Consider the following 14,690-nt stretch of genomic DNA (forward strand, 5'->3'; position numbering starts at 1 on the left):
AACCAGTTCAGGGTGTCCCCTGCCCACTGCCCGAAGATGGCTGGGATGAGCTCTAGTACCCACGACCCTACCGAGGACAACCGGAGTGCCCGGAGGAAACCTACGCAAGCACGAGGAGAACATGCAAAAGCATGGACCAGGCACAGCAACACAGTGGATTACTTTTCCATCCAACAATCTGACATTGTCATCCCCAAACTAGCAAATTTACTTGATTGTTTTGATTCAAGATGCACAATAAGGACCAAATTTTAGGTTTACAGTTTAACAGACCCCCCAAAAAAGAAAAGAAGACATCTAAGCATGTATAGCTTGCAAGGAGGGCAGGATAAGAACCCCCTCTAGATGCAAACCTGTTCTAAAACCCCTTTCATGTGACCTTTCCTATCAAATCTCCTAGGTTACAAAAAGCAGCGCCACACTAAAAAATATGGAAATCAAGAAACAGCTGCATTATTTGGCAGACAGTGAAAATGATTTAAACTGTGCTTAATAGTCAGAATAACAAACTAGCATCCATGAAAGCTCATTTGCATGTGTCCAATACTAAAAACAGAATCAACTTGTCATGAGTACAAATTGTTTGAAAATAATGCAGTTCCAACAAAGAAAAAAAAAGACGTATTAAAGAATGTTGTTTTGCAATGTTTACGGATACACTTTTTTAAATGTTTTTTGGTGTAACCTCCAGCTGCAAACAGTCAAGTTTGACGAATTATTTGTGATGGGTTTTTTTTCTCGTTAATGTTCAGTGAGGATACAACCCAAATCATAACTAACACCACTGCATGGTTTAAGTTGAGCTTTCTCTGACCTTTGGGCCTCGCTTCTATTCTACAAAAAGGGCTAACTCAGAAAGACATCAGGAATCAGTTTTGTTTCAACTGCAGTGATTTGGCTGCTTCTTTTTCCTGTTGTTTTCCAAAAGGAGCGCCGTGTCACTGCTCTTCAAATTTTGCTCCGGTTGTGTTCGGTTCCCGGCAGCATAATTCCCGGCTTCCAGCAGACGTCAAAAGACTTTCTTACAGATTAAAAGTTGAAAACGTTACCCGGCCGGCCAAGGAATCGATGGCCTGGCTCGGGAAGTAAAAGCTGTGACGGATCTTGAGCAGCACTCGAGCTTCTGTCAGCCTGTTCTTCCAGGGAATGCTCTGCATGCTTGGCAGCTGCCAGCAAGAAAGACTGGGGAGTTCAGGGGGCTTGACACCCAATCTGTGGCTGCAGAACACCCAGGGGGGTCTTTCCTTAAAGAGTCAATGTTTTGTAGCCATGAGCTCCATCAATTCACGCCACTGTATGCCAAGCTTTAAGATGGTTCCGCCGCACCGGAAAATCTTGCAAAATCTTTCACTGCTGAAATAAAAAAATAAAATAAAATAAAATGAATGCTTAAACAAAGAGCTGCCCTTGAGTAGACGTCAGTGATGATTGGGTGTCTATGACTCGGGTACTGAGAGCCCACCGTGCATCTGGTCAACATCTGTTGAGCTGGTCTCAAAAGGTGCGTTAAGGCCAAGTTCTGCATTGCCGTCCTACAGTGGCGCAACAGAATGCTAGGCTGACTTCTTGTTGGCGGCATAAAATTGTCCTCACTTTATTTGTCTATCTGAAACAGCATGGCTGCTACGAACCAAGTTCGCCTTTGACTTTTTATCTTCATATCAAAGTCAAGTTGATGTTAGATTAGGTCTACCAGATATTAGATAAAAGACTTAAGCTTACCCGCTAGGTTGTTGTGACTGTCCTTACTTGACACCTTCCGATCTCTAAACACCCTTGTACACATTTCCCAGTACCAAGTTAACCCTTAAAATACCATGGAGGCGCCGGCTCTCCGTTTAACAAGTCCTATTTAAAATACTGTAACTCCACAACTATTGGGCTAGGACAAAATTCAAACGGTTCCTAAAAGAAAAGAAGACAGGTTTTCGACAAAACCCTTGATTTCAACGACATTATATCAAAGTAGTTCTCCAAAACACCCATAAGGTTGCAGCAACTTCCCACAATGGATTATCGCTCAGGCATTGGTAGTGGAGGGTTGGATAAAGACACATGTTTGTCTGGAGCAGATTGAGCTCAACCAGAGTAAGTAATGCATCTTGTAAAGCATTTTTTGTTCCTAACCAATAAAAAAATACAAAATAACATTTGAATGGTTTGAACATTATTTCATCAGTTTTGATTGTCAAAGGGGCCATGAGTTGGTGGGTCATGTATCTGTTATTATTCTATTCTACATTGTTTTATCATCTGATATTTTTGTATTTTTTTGTACATTATCATTTTTATTATTTCAATGTACCTGCCTTTCAATTATTCACTTTCCTTCAAGGCTGATACATGCCTATCTTTTAGGATGGATATTGCTGATTACTATCATCCCCTCTACGGGGAGGATTCAGGGTCACAGTTGGTGCCAGATTATCCAGTGAATTATATGGACAGCGGGAGATCAAGACTCAAAAACTTTTTTTTATGTACTTATAGCTGTTCATATTTCCAGTTTATGTTATCTTACAATGTTATGTTCAGTTCAAGTCTCTATCTTATATTCCTGAAAATCCAAGTCAATTTTTGTTTAGATTTTATTTAACTGTTATTTCATTTCCTTAACCAATAGAAATGGTTGATATTGCCGATATTGCGATATGGAAAGTTTGGGTTCTGAAGAAAAACGCCAAGGTGTACTCCATCGTAAGATAATTTCTGACTTTTTATGGTCAAAATAACAAAACAACTCCAGGGGGCCTGCATGATACTTGGTCAATAAATGGTTAAGACCATTTTGGTGAGTATGTTTGAGATAAGACTATTACCACCTCATGATTTAAAAGCTCAACGGCTGTCTTTTCAATTTTTCAATAAGAATATGCAGTCTCCTGGTTAATAATTCCAATGTAGCAAACATTGAAGATAAAAGAACCAGGCTGAGGTTCAGATCAAACTATTGTAACGCCTTCTATTTTTACTTAGCCCATTTGGGTGAAAAACATTTTTTCCGTGTTTGGGAAAAAAAAACTCAGAGGAAATTTTGTATCCAATTTCTAGCAAAGCACCTGTCTCCGGATGCAGACCCCAGCGGGAACGATTGCTATACACTTGACAGGAAGGGCGTGTACCAAGTCGCATACAACAAGGCGCAATCACCTGCGCCCGTCGCTCGTACCCTTTGGTCGTGCCCATGGCTTGCGCCTTTCGCCTGCACCTGAGTCTCGCTGCAAAGGGCAGCTGTTTGCCGTGTAGCTTTTTAGGCAGCAGCCCGAGGAATGCTTTCAAAAGAAACAGTCACGGATAGCAAGATTTTTTGCAACCTCGCTATTGTGAGTGCCTTTACCAGCGTGGGGTGGATGCGACTGCAAACCCTTTGCGTCTTGCTCGGGCCTTCAGGGGCCAAGCGTGACAACGCCTTAGTCTAGTTAGCAGCCTTTGGGCTGGTTTGTGCTCTGTGTTTAATTGCGTCCTACCGAAAAGAAACACGCCTGCCTTCAAAGCCAGCGGTCCAAAACCAGGCTGCATTTGCCGCTTTGGGTAGGTGTCACGAGGTCTATGACAGACCCAAATGTGAGACACAGGGGATGTGTTCCAATCCCACTAGGGGGGACATTTATTTAAACAGCAGCAAAAAACTGTGAGACAGGGATAGTGAAGGTTTTCTTGAGAAAGAGGTTTGTGAGAGAGGGGCTCTTGGAGTAAAAACAAATCTTGAGGTAAATATTTGGGCATGTCTTTAAGGAATGAGACTTGGAGGGACGATTGTGGGACCAGGAGGGAACCGGAGTAGGAGATAGTGTGGCGGGTCTTGGAGTGGCGAAACTGGGACGTGTAAGGCGAGAGGCTTGTCGTTTTGGTGAATTGGGAATCAAAAACGGTTCCGGAAAGTGAGGAGGGAGTCTGGGGTATTTATAAAGGTGGCTGATTGTCTAACTGAGGGGTCGGGATCCTTTTTGACTCAAAGAAAAATAAAAGCAAAAATACTGTGATGTTTTTTTCCATCAGAGCCACACCATATGTTTGAAGACAAAATACAAAAAAAACCCCGCCAAACTCCAGAGAAAAGATCATTCTTCAGCGCATTTCCTTTCATTGTGTGACGTTTAAAGGTTTGATGAAATATTTGAAAGAATAATCATTCCGAGCCTGTGTCCCATATCAATATAGCCTGTGTCCCATATCAAAATAAATATACCTCTTAAAATTGGTCTCCCTCCTGCAGTTACTTAAGAGTGTTAAGGCTCAGTTTTATTGTCTTTTTTCTGTTAAACATTGGTTTTAAAGTAAGGTGTAAGTAAAAGTTATTTTGTAAAAAGGTTACAAAACACTGCATTCGAAGATACCAACGTATTAACCTTCAGTGCAGATGGCACGGGGCAAAGGAGAAACAATGCGTGCGCGCTGTGTATAGCTCGACAGTTCCTACCACTCGTCCAATCAAATTGCTCTACATGCTTCGCTAGAATTTCTGGGTGAAATATTTGTTTTCGGGTACAGCTTGTTATATGGATTTTTATCATAAAGCGTCTCCGAAATCTACATAGATTGTTTAATGAGCTTCCATATAATTGATTATTTAGCGATTTACAGGGGTCTGTCAGTGTGTCATTTGACTCCAAACTGTAGTTAAAATTGGCTTTTATATATACTGGACCCTGTTCCATCTAGATTGTCTCAGCTTTGCATGTGCGACAAATGACTTTTAGCTAAGTAATATACTGATTTTTTTTCTTTTCTTTTTTTTTTTAAAATCATATGTACTCACGAGCCATACGTTTTCCACCCCAAGTCCAACTGAAAATACCTGGGGAGAGGAAAAAAAGGGGATTGGAAAATGGGGTAAAGCTGCTATCTTTTGGGGAAAAGAGGGACTGCAGGAGCCAAACCTTGCCAGAGGGGAGAGCTCATTAGAAAAGTGCCGCTACGCAAGTCACAACAAATGAAAAGAAGACACCTGACTGCTGCCAGAGTGAGACACTCCAGCGTGTAAGAGGTTTTTAAAGGGATTGCCGTGACTTGTTTATAGCTTTATGCACTTGTGTTGGCCCACTGAGGCCCACGAACTTGGATTGAGTCACATCAGCCTTGGCATTGCTTGATTGTACCAAACAGTCAAAGTTTTCCAAGTGTTTCCTTTCACTTATCTTAAGTAAGCCGAGTTGGCCTGGTTAGCCCCAGGTTTGGCGGCTGATGCATTCTGACAGTTATTTTAAGTCTTCGTTGGCGTCTGCCAGCTTTGATTTTAAAACATGTTTCAGGTTTGATTCCCTTTCTGAAATGGAAAATCGTAATCCAATGCCTGTTCCAGCCAATCATATACAATAAGGTACCGACTGAACACAAGCTGGTTCAGATCACCATTAAGATTTTGAATCAAAGATCCTGCCTCAGTCCACACAACTGGCAGATGAATGAAGACCTTTGTCTGCACTTTGATGCTTTTACTCTCATCTCGAAGCGTGATTACTATTTAAGGGATTGCTATGTAGCTTTGCCTTCAAGCACTTCTAGTCAAACTCCATTGATGAACTAGCAACTTAAGGCCAAAAGTCAGGTTTGATACAAAAACTGCATTGAACCATTTTTTTTCACTGATATGCTCTACTCATATTCTTTCCCCGGACCACATATCATTTCATTGATTTGGTCATGTAATTTATTTCAACCGTGTTTTTCCTGTTTTTGTTTCTTTGAATGCACTGCAGAGGACTAGAACTTGATAAAAGCCTGTTTTAGTCAATCATTCAATTTAATTGGAGTGATGCAAATCAGAGTGATAGTAAGTAAACCCCATACCTGAGACCCTTGGAGTCTACATCTGAGAAAAACTGAACGACTCGATGTCGTCTGGCCAGCAAGTCCATAAAGAGTGTTTTGCCACAAATGATGCGAGCCTTGGTGCTTGCGTTTCATTCATCAACGTGAATAGGCAACAGAAACATGCCGCGCTGCCAGTCATCACTCCATTAGAAGGAAATTCAAGCCTTGCATTTATCGCCAGAACCTCTGGCCCCACTAGCTTTACCTGTGCACCGCCTTCAATTGGCCTGCGGTTATGTATTCTCGAATGACACTGAGCCTTCTGTGCTCTGTCCTCTCCTGGTTCAGATCCTACCTATCTCAGATAGGACGTATTGTGTTAGATATAGGAAATTAGCTCTGAGCCATTTTGTGTTACCTGTGGCATTCCGCACTCTTCAGTACTTGGACCCATTCTTTTCAGCATTTATATGCTTCCGTTAGGTGATATTATTTGCAAGAATAACATCACTTTACATTGCTATGCAGATGAAACTCAACTGAATCTTCTAATGGAGGAATCTGCCCCACTTAATTGATGAAATGTGGAGACCTGCCTCACTGAGATAAAAAGATGGATGTTACTTAACTTCTTGCACCTTAACCCTGAAAAGACTTACATTTGAATTAATGGTCCATCTAAACGTCGTGACTGCAGCTAGTACAAAATGCTTCAGCGAGGCTTTTGACTAAGAAAAGGAAGTTTGATTTCATTACCGCAAATTTACCTCAACTATATTGGCTCCTTGTCAGTTTAAGATGAGATTTTAAGGTTCTGTTGGTATAATACTAAATTACGCATGTACTTGTCCCTTTATATCTTATAGATCTAATTTCCCCCTATGTTCCTGCTCTTAGCCTTTGCTAGAAAAATTTGGTCTAGCAGTGATCCAAGAGCCAAGAAGAGATCTGCAGGTTCGAAAGTGTTCTCTATTCAGGCCCCTGTGCTGTGGAATGCTCTTCTCTCTGAAATTCGATCTGCAACAACTACACTTAAAACACACTTATATCTTTTAACTTATGAATAACCTATATTGATGTTGAGAATGTTTGTGTATTGTTTGTTGATGCCCTTGCAACATTCATTTTGGCCTGGTCATCCTGGAAATGGGATTACCTCATGTGCAGTCCCCTCTCAAGGTTTCTTCATTTGCCTCATGCTGGGTTTTTGAGATTTTCGTTGCCCTCATGTAGGTTTTAGGTTAGGGGATGTTGTAATATTATTCGATATTAGTCCGTGCAGCCCTTTGAGACTTGTCCATGTTAAATTCATGGATAAGCCAGCCTTTTTTCCTGCTTAGGCCCTCCTAACCGAGGCCACCCCTTGTTTTGTAACCTTGGAGTAAGCACAACTGTCAGGAGAAAACCAGCGTGCCCAATCCGAACAGAACGGACAGATGCAAGATTTGCAACCGGGCTTAGAAGTCTTTTCATCAGCACAACACATTTGGGGTAATTGCAGTGGCCTATCTCCATTATCAGCTCCCACCTTCCCCTCCTTGGGGTTATATTTTAATCAGCTCCTCTCATGTTAAGCTGAGGAGAAAAAGCCCCACCAGGCAACGTGTCATCAGGGACCAGATAACCGCCTGCCAGGTCAGCGCAGGTCAGTTATGATACGCAAGGCGGGTGTGGGGCTCATAAATGCATGAGTGGAAGTTTACCAAAAGGTTAAGTGCATTACCTATTACTAAATGAATAATGTAATCAAGTACTCAAGTTAATATAACGGATAAACTCATAATAATGACTATGTATGCCGTGACATGTTACAATAGTCTAACAACGCCCAATTTGATAGGCGTAACCCTGTGCTGTCTGTCACCAGATCACAGAGCTGTTGTCATTGGTGGGAATAAAACTGGGGCGGAAGACATAATGGTTCCAGATGTAACATTCACGTTTGGAGATTTTATCTGCATTTACTGAAAAGCAAATCCATTTAGGTGGTAAGCGCGACAGGGGCAGATTTAGCATTTATAGCTCATGGCAAGGTAGTTGCGGCTTGAAAATCTCGATGAGGTGCTGACATTTTGAAAATTCAATTGAGGCCCTGTATAACAAGGGGCAGAGATTGGAACACCCTTTTATGGTCAAATTCAAAAACTTTCATGGCTAATTTTTCAATGTTTCCAGTACCTTCAAAGGAAGAAATTCAGCGCTCATAAAAATAATATTTTTTTGGGTTGACTTTGATGACTGAATAAAGAAGCTATTTTGCTGCCAGCACCTACTTTGTGTTGATTAGCTGTTCCTATGTACAGTGAAGAAAATTAGTACTCGAACACCCTGCTATTTTGCTATTTCTCCCACTTTTCATCATAGGTGGATATCTACTGTGAGAACTAAAAAGAAAACTCCAGAAATCACATTGCATGATCTTTTAAGGATTGATTTGTGTAATATAGGTGCAAATAAGTATTAGAACACCTGAGAAAATGAACGTTACTATTTGGTACAGTCGCCTTTGTTTGCTATTACAGAGGTCAAACGTTTCCTGTAGTTTTTCCACCAGGTTTGCACATACTGCAGGAGGGATCTTGGCCCACTCCTCCACATAGATCTTTTCTAGATCAGTCAGGTGTCTGGGCTGTCACTGAGAAACACGGAGTTTGAACTCCGTCCAAAGATTTTCGAGTGGGTTCAGGTCTGAAGACTGGCTGGGCCATGCTAGAACGTTGATATGCTTCTTACGGAGCCACTTCTTGGTTTTCCTGGCTGTGTGCTTCGAGTCGTTGTGGTGTTGGAAGACCCAGCCACGACTCATCTTCAATGCTCTGACTGAGGGAAGGAGGTTGTTCCCCAAAATCTCACAATACACGGTCATCCTCTCTTTAATGTAGTGCACTCGTCCTGTCCCATGTGCAGAGAAATACCCCCAAAGCATGATGCTACCACCCCCATGGTTCAGAGTAGGGATGCTGTTCTTCAGATTGTACTCTTCATTCTTCCTCCTTTAAACACGCTGGAGTGGAATTATAACCAAAATGTTCCATTTCTCTCATGACTCCTCTCTATCATCCAAATGGTCATATGCAAACTTAAGACTGTCCTTGACATGTGCTGGTATAAGCAGGGGTACCTTTCTTGCCAAGCATGATTTTAAACCATGACGTCTTAGTGTATTACCTACAGTAACCTTGGAAAAGGTGGTCTCACCTCTTCAGATCGTTGACCAACTCCTGTCGTGTAGTTCCGGGCTGATTCCTCACCTTTCTTAGGGCCCGGTCACACAGCTGTTTGCGTCTGTATCGCGGTTGAATCACGAACAGAAATATCTGCCCGTGAAGCAGACGCTGTTGGATGCTTTGAGATCGCGATACAGACGAGATACAGCTGTGCTTTACACGCGGCAAGAAATTCACACGCGGATGGCCGCGCGAAAAAGTTTTGCGCTGCTCAAAACTTTAGACCACGGGTAACCGCGGGCGGCATACGTGGTACACACGTGGATATGACGCGGTACAGACGCGGAACGACGTGCTACGGCCGCGGCGAGGGCGTGGTTACACGCGGGTAGGACGCGGAATTTTAGCGGGTAATCGCGGGTGGAGCACGGTCATAGCACGTTTGTTCTGCGCCTGTATCGCGGTGTCATCACGTGAATTAGCGTAAGTAACGCGTGTGACGGTCAAACGCCTTTCTCCGCGTATATACAGCGCGATTTGCCGAGCACACGTCAGTTGTGCTCGAGACGTCAAGGGGTGAACATGGATCCCCGTCACCGTAGTGACCTCGTCTTAATCCATTTTTATTTCTTGACATGTCTTTTCATTTCATAACAAGATAATAAAATAAAAATGAAAAACTATTACAATAATAACATATTGGCTTCTTCTTCGGTGCCATAGCTTGAAATCTTTATCTTCACGGGACTGTGTCTTGAGCGGTTATGATTTCTACAGCCCGGCTCGGCAGCTTTTATACCCAAGGTCCACACGCTGAAAGGACGTGGAACTGACGCGATGAGGAAGCGGAACAGTCGCCGGCGTCTCTTTTGCGGGCATACCACGGATGACCAGCGGGTTGGTCAATTTTGCGCATTTTCTACCGCGGGCAACCACGGGCAAAAAAAAAATCGCAAAATTTTATCCGCGATACAGACGCAAAAGGCTGTGTGACCGGGCCCTTAGAATGATTGAGACCCCACAAGGTGATATCTTGCATGGGGCTCCACTCTGATTAAGACTGTCATGTTTAGCTTCTTTCATATTCCAATGTTTGCTCCAACGGTGGACTTTTTTTCACCAAGGTGCTTGGCAATTGTTCCGTAGCCTTTTCCAGCCTTATGGAGGTGTACAATTTCGTCTCTGGTGTCTTTGGACAGCTCTTTGGTCTTCTCCATGTTACAAGTAAAAGTCTGTTTGATTGTATGGGATGAACAGGTGTCTTTATGCAGGTAACGACCTCAAACAGGTGCCCTCTGATTCAGGATGATACAATGAGTGCAGGTGGATTTGTAATAGGCGGACTACCAGGTATTTCAGGGTCAGATTGACTTGCAGTTTTAAATATGTCCACTCCAGAAAACTGTATTTGCCTACTATCATTAATCAACCAGGGGATATTGAGGAAACCCATCCTTATGCTATTTTATTTGAAACAAAACAGATGTGCTGTTTTGGAAATACAAAAATGCAAAAAAATAGCACCTGGGTATCTTTGTAGAAGTTCAAAGAGTCTTTAGCTCCTTTCTATAATAGGTATGAACTCTAACAGCAAAGGTCCCATATTTACATAAACATTTTCATTAAAAAAATAATAGAAAGCAGAAGTAATTTTTAAACAATAAATGAATCATTTAAATCATACTTATTTTTTGTGTGCTATTTCTGTCAATTTTCAGTCTGCCATAATTTCCCAGAGGTAGATAAACAGTGGTGGAAATAAAATATTTTTTTTTCTTTGTTTACAAATGCACAGTTGATAAACACTACACAAGATTAAATCTTAGTGAAGGAAAATATATTGATGGAAAAAATCCCTGCCTTCAGCTTTGCTGCTGTTATTTCAAGTTTTGATATTTTCTGCAACAAGATATTATAGATTAATGGTATGGTAGCTGTCAATAGCACTTGTTTTTTTGATTGTAGTTCATTGTTAATGAAGAATGGTTGATTCTGGTTAATTCTTGTGGCAAAAAGTTGAAGTCATGGATGGCTACAGGCCTTTCCACTTGTGATTCACATTCATTTTTAGTTGATTGATGAACAAGAATAGTGGAAGATAAATTGGTCAATTATACCAGTTTTTTCCAACCAGTGTGCCGGAGCACACTAGTGTGCCGTGAGACCTTGTCTAGTGTGCCGCTGGAATTTGCCCAATTTTATCTTTCCAAAAAATCAGGCCATTATTCAGTATTTTTGCAATCTTCAGACGAGGAACTGTAATAGTCGTCCATATCAGTAGGTGGCAGCAGATTTTTATAAACTTTTTATGTACTAATTATCTGCTCTTGAGGTAGCACAGTGTCAGGAAGGACCAGAACAGAGCAGGGGACCCCAGAGCGTTCGTTACAAGTCTTTATTTGGGGAAGCATAAGGGTTAGCGGGAAACACGATGACCGTCGAACGTCAGCAGCAACGTCGTGAAGACAACTTCGGAAGACGTAGCTAATCGTAGCGTGGGACGGAAGCAGGTCGAGTTTACCAGGACTGGAGAGAAGATCGTAGCGTGGACGGAAGCAGGTCGAGTTTACTGGGACTGAAGAGAAGATCGTAGCGTGGGACGGAAGCAGGTCGGATCGGAGGCAGGCAGGCAGAATCAGGTAAACAAGAAGGCACAGGTAATCTGGAGAGTCTTACGGGGTACAGAAGTAATCCTCCGACCAAGAGGTCTCGGCGTAGCCTGCTTAAAAAGGGAACATGAACCAATCAGGAAGCGCATTCCAGCGCGCCAGATGATTACCCCAGGTGGCTCCAATTGGGTAATCATGACAGAACCCCCCCCTCAAGGAACGGCTCCAGAAGTTCCCCAGGAAAAAAAATAATAAACCCACGGCACGTCGCAGGGTAACACAGGAAAATCAGGAGAGTCAACTCAGAAGAGTCGGACTCAGGGGGGTCGGATTCAGAAGAGTCGGACTCAGGGGGGTCGGATTCAGAAGAGTCGGACTCAGGGGGGTCGGATTCAGAAGAGTCGGACTCAGGGCGGGCATGTTCAGAAGACTCGTACTCAGGGCGGACATGTTCAGAAGACTCGTACTCAGGGCGGGCAGGTTCAGAAGAGTCGGACTCAGGGCGGGCAGGTTCAGAAGAGTCGGACTCAGGGCGGGCAGATTCAGAAGAGTCGGACTCAGGGCGGGCAGATTCAGAAGAGTCGGACTCAGGGCGGGCAGATTCAGAAGAGTCGGACTCAGGGCGGGCAGATTCAGAAGAGTCGGAGTCGAACAGGCAGGCATGGGAATCGAACAGGCAGGCATGGGAGTCGAACAGGCAGGCATGGGAGTCGAACAGGCAGGCATGGGAGTCGAACAGGCAGGCATGGGAGTCGAACAGGCAGGCATGGGAGTCGAACAGGCAGGCATGGGAGTCGAACAGGCAGGCATGGGAGTCGAACAGGCAGGCATGGGAGTCGAACAGGCAGGCATGGGAGTCATTGCGCAGTCATACGGCCGGAGGTGCCTTAGCCAATTTTGCCACGTCGGAAAGGACTTGCCGAACTGCACATTCTGAAGGGGAATTGCGCTGCTGATTCAGGCTTTCATAGTGGTCAGGGAGCAAATGTACGAACGCGGGGTCCATTCTGGTCGGAGGATTCTGTCAGGAAGGACCAGAACAGAGCAGGGGACCCCAGAGCGTTCGTTACAAGTCTTTATTTGGGGAAGCATAAGGGTTAGCGGGAAACACGATGACCGTCGAACGTCAGCAGCAACGTCGTGAAGACAACTTCGGAAGACGTAGCTAATCGTAGCGTGGGACGGAAGCAGGTCGAGTTTACCAGGACTGGAGAGAAGATCGTAGCGTGGACGGAAGCAGGTCGAGTTTACTGGGACTGAAGAGAAGATCGTAGCGTGGGACGGAAGCAGGTCGGATCGGAGGCAGGCAGGCAGAATCAGGTAAACAAGAAGGCACAGGTAATCTGGAGAGTCTTACGGGGTACAGAAGTAATCCTCCGACCAAGAGGTCTCGGCGTAGCCTGCTTAAAAAGGGAACATGAACCAATCAGGAAGCGCATTCCAGCGCGCCAGATGATTACCCCAGGTGGCTCCAATTGGGTAATCATGACAGCACAGTACATTTAATAACTTCATTTGTTTAACAAAGTGGTTTAGGATTGCACTGTAAAAAATAAAAACATAAATAACATCATTCTTTTTTATTTGAAGTATTATTTTCTTCTTTTTATATACTAATTATCCGCTTTTGAGGTAGTACAGTGAAGTATTTGACATAACTTCATTTTTAAACATTTTCAACCGACGGTGTGCCTCGAAACTTTTTTATAGAAAAAAGTGTACCTTGGTTCAAAATGGTTGAAAAACACTGAGTTATGAAATGTACATTTTAAAATGTACATCCATGTTGTATATTAGGACTGGTGTAAAATTACAGCTCTGTTGGATATTAAAAAAATGTTGTGCGAGTCATTAATCTTGGTGTGGCACACTGATTTACAAGGACATTTGAAAGTGGCACTCCACTCCAAAAAGGTTGCTGACCCCTGCTCTAGACCTTGGTCTGACCCTAGGCCTGGTGTTTTTAGTGTTTATATGCTTGATTACTCTAATGCAGTGTTTTTCAACCTTTTTTGAGACAGGGCATGTTATTTACGTTGGAAAAATTTTGCGGGACACCACTAACCAAAAATGTTATAAAATGACACTAAATAGTATGTTTAATTACAATATAATTTATAATACCCCCAGTTTTTATATCACAGACACTTGACAATGAAATAATATTTGCAGAAAATGATCCATAAACGTTTTATAAAAGTTTTAATTTAAAAAGTGACATTGGATAATTTCTCACGGCACACCTGAAGATTTCTCACGGCACACTAGTGTGCCGCGGCACAGTGGTTGAAAATCACTGCTCTAATGTATTGCTTTCAGGTCTCCCAATGTCTAACATCAAAAGTTTTCTAAGACAAGAAAGTTTGACCACATCACTTCTATATAAGTTAACTTGCACTGACTCACAATCCGCTTATGATGTGACTTTAAGGTTCTTTCACTAACATACAAATGTTTGCATGGACTTGCACCCAACTTTCTCTCAGATTTGATTTCCCCCTATGTTCCCGTACATAACCTCCGCTTGAAAAAAGGCCGGTGTCCATTCCACAGCCCGGCGCTGTGGAATTCTTTGCCTCCGGAGATAATATCTGCAATCTCAGTGGAAGACTTATGACCCACTTCTATTCAATAGTTTATGATTGATGCCCACCTCATACTTTTCTTTTTCTGACTGCCTAACTGGTGGTGAGTTAGCAGACCAGCATCTGGACCTGAAGCATGTCAACGCCTGCATTGACCGGACGGATGAGATTGGAAGCTGTGTCGCTGCTGTCATGGACTTTTTCGACGAATTTCAACATAATACCTATTGTTTTCTTATATTGATGTTCATCATGTTTTATGCACTGTTATCCATTGCTAAATCTATTGTACCCTGGTCATCTGGAAAGGGGATTACCACTTTGAGGCCACTTCCCAAGGTTTGTTATTTTCCCTGTGCTGAGGTTTTGAGTTTTACCTGCCCAATAGTTGGTTTAAGATCAGGGGATTGTGTAATTATAACCTGTGCAGTCCTTTGAGACATTCTGTGATTAGGGTCTTTACAAATTAATGTGACTTGACTTGTGACATGAAAGAATATTTATGTGTATTTGACATACCCATTACATTAAATTCCATTTCTTTTGAGGGCAGCCATTACGCTGACGTGGCCCTT

Source organism: Urocampus carinirostris, chromosome 18 (genome assembly GCF_059441175.1).
Source record: "Urocampus carinirostris isolate Australia breed hairy pipefish chromosome 18, RoL_Ucar_1.0, whole genome shotgun sequence".
NCBI classification, from domain to species: Eukaryota; Metazoa; Chordata; class Actinopteri; order Syngnathiformes; family Syngnathidae; genus Urocampus; species Urocampus carinirostris.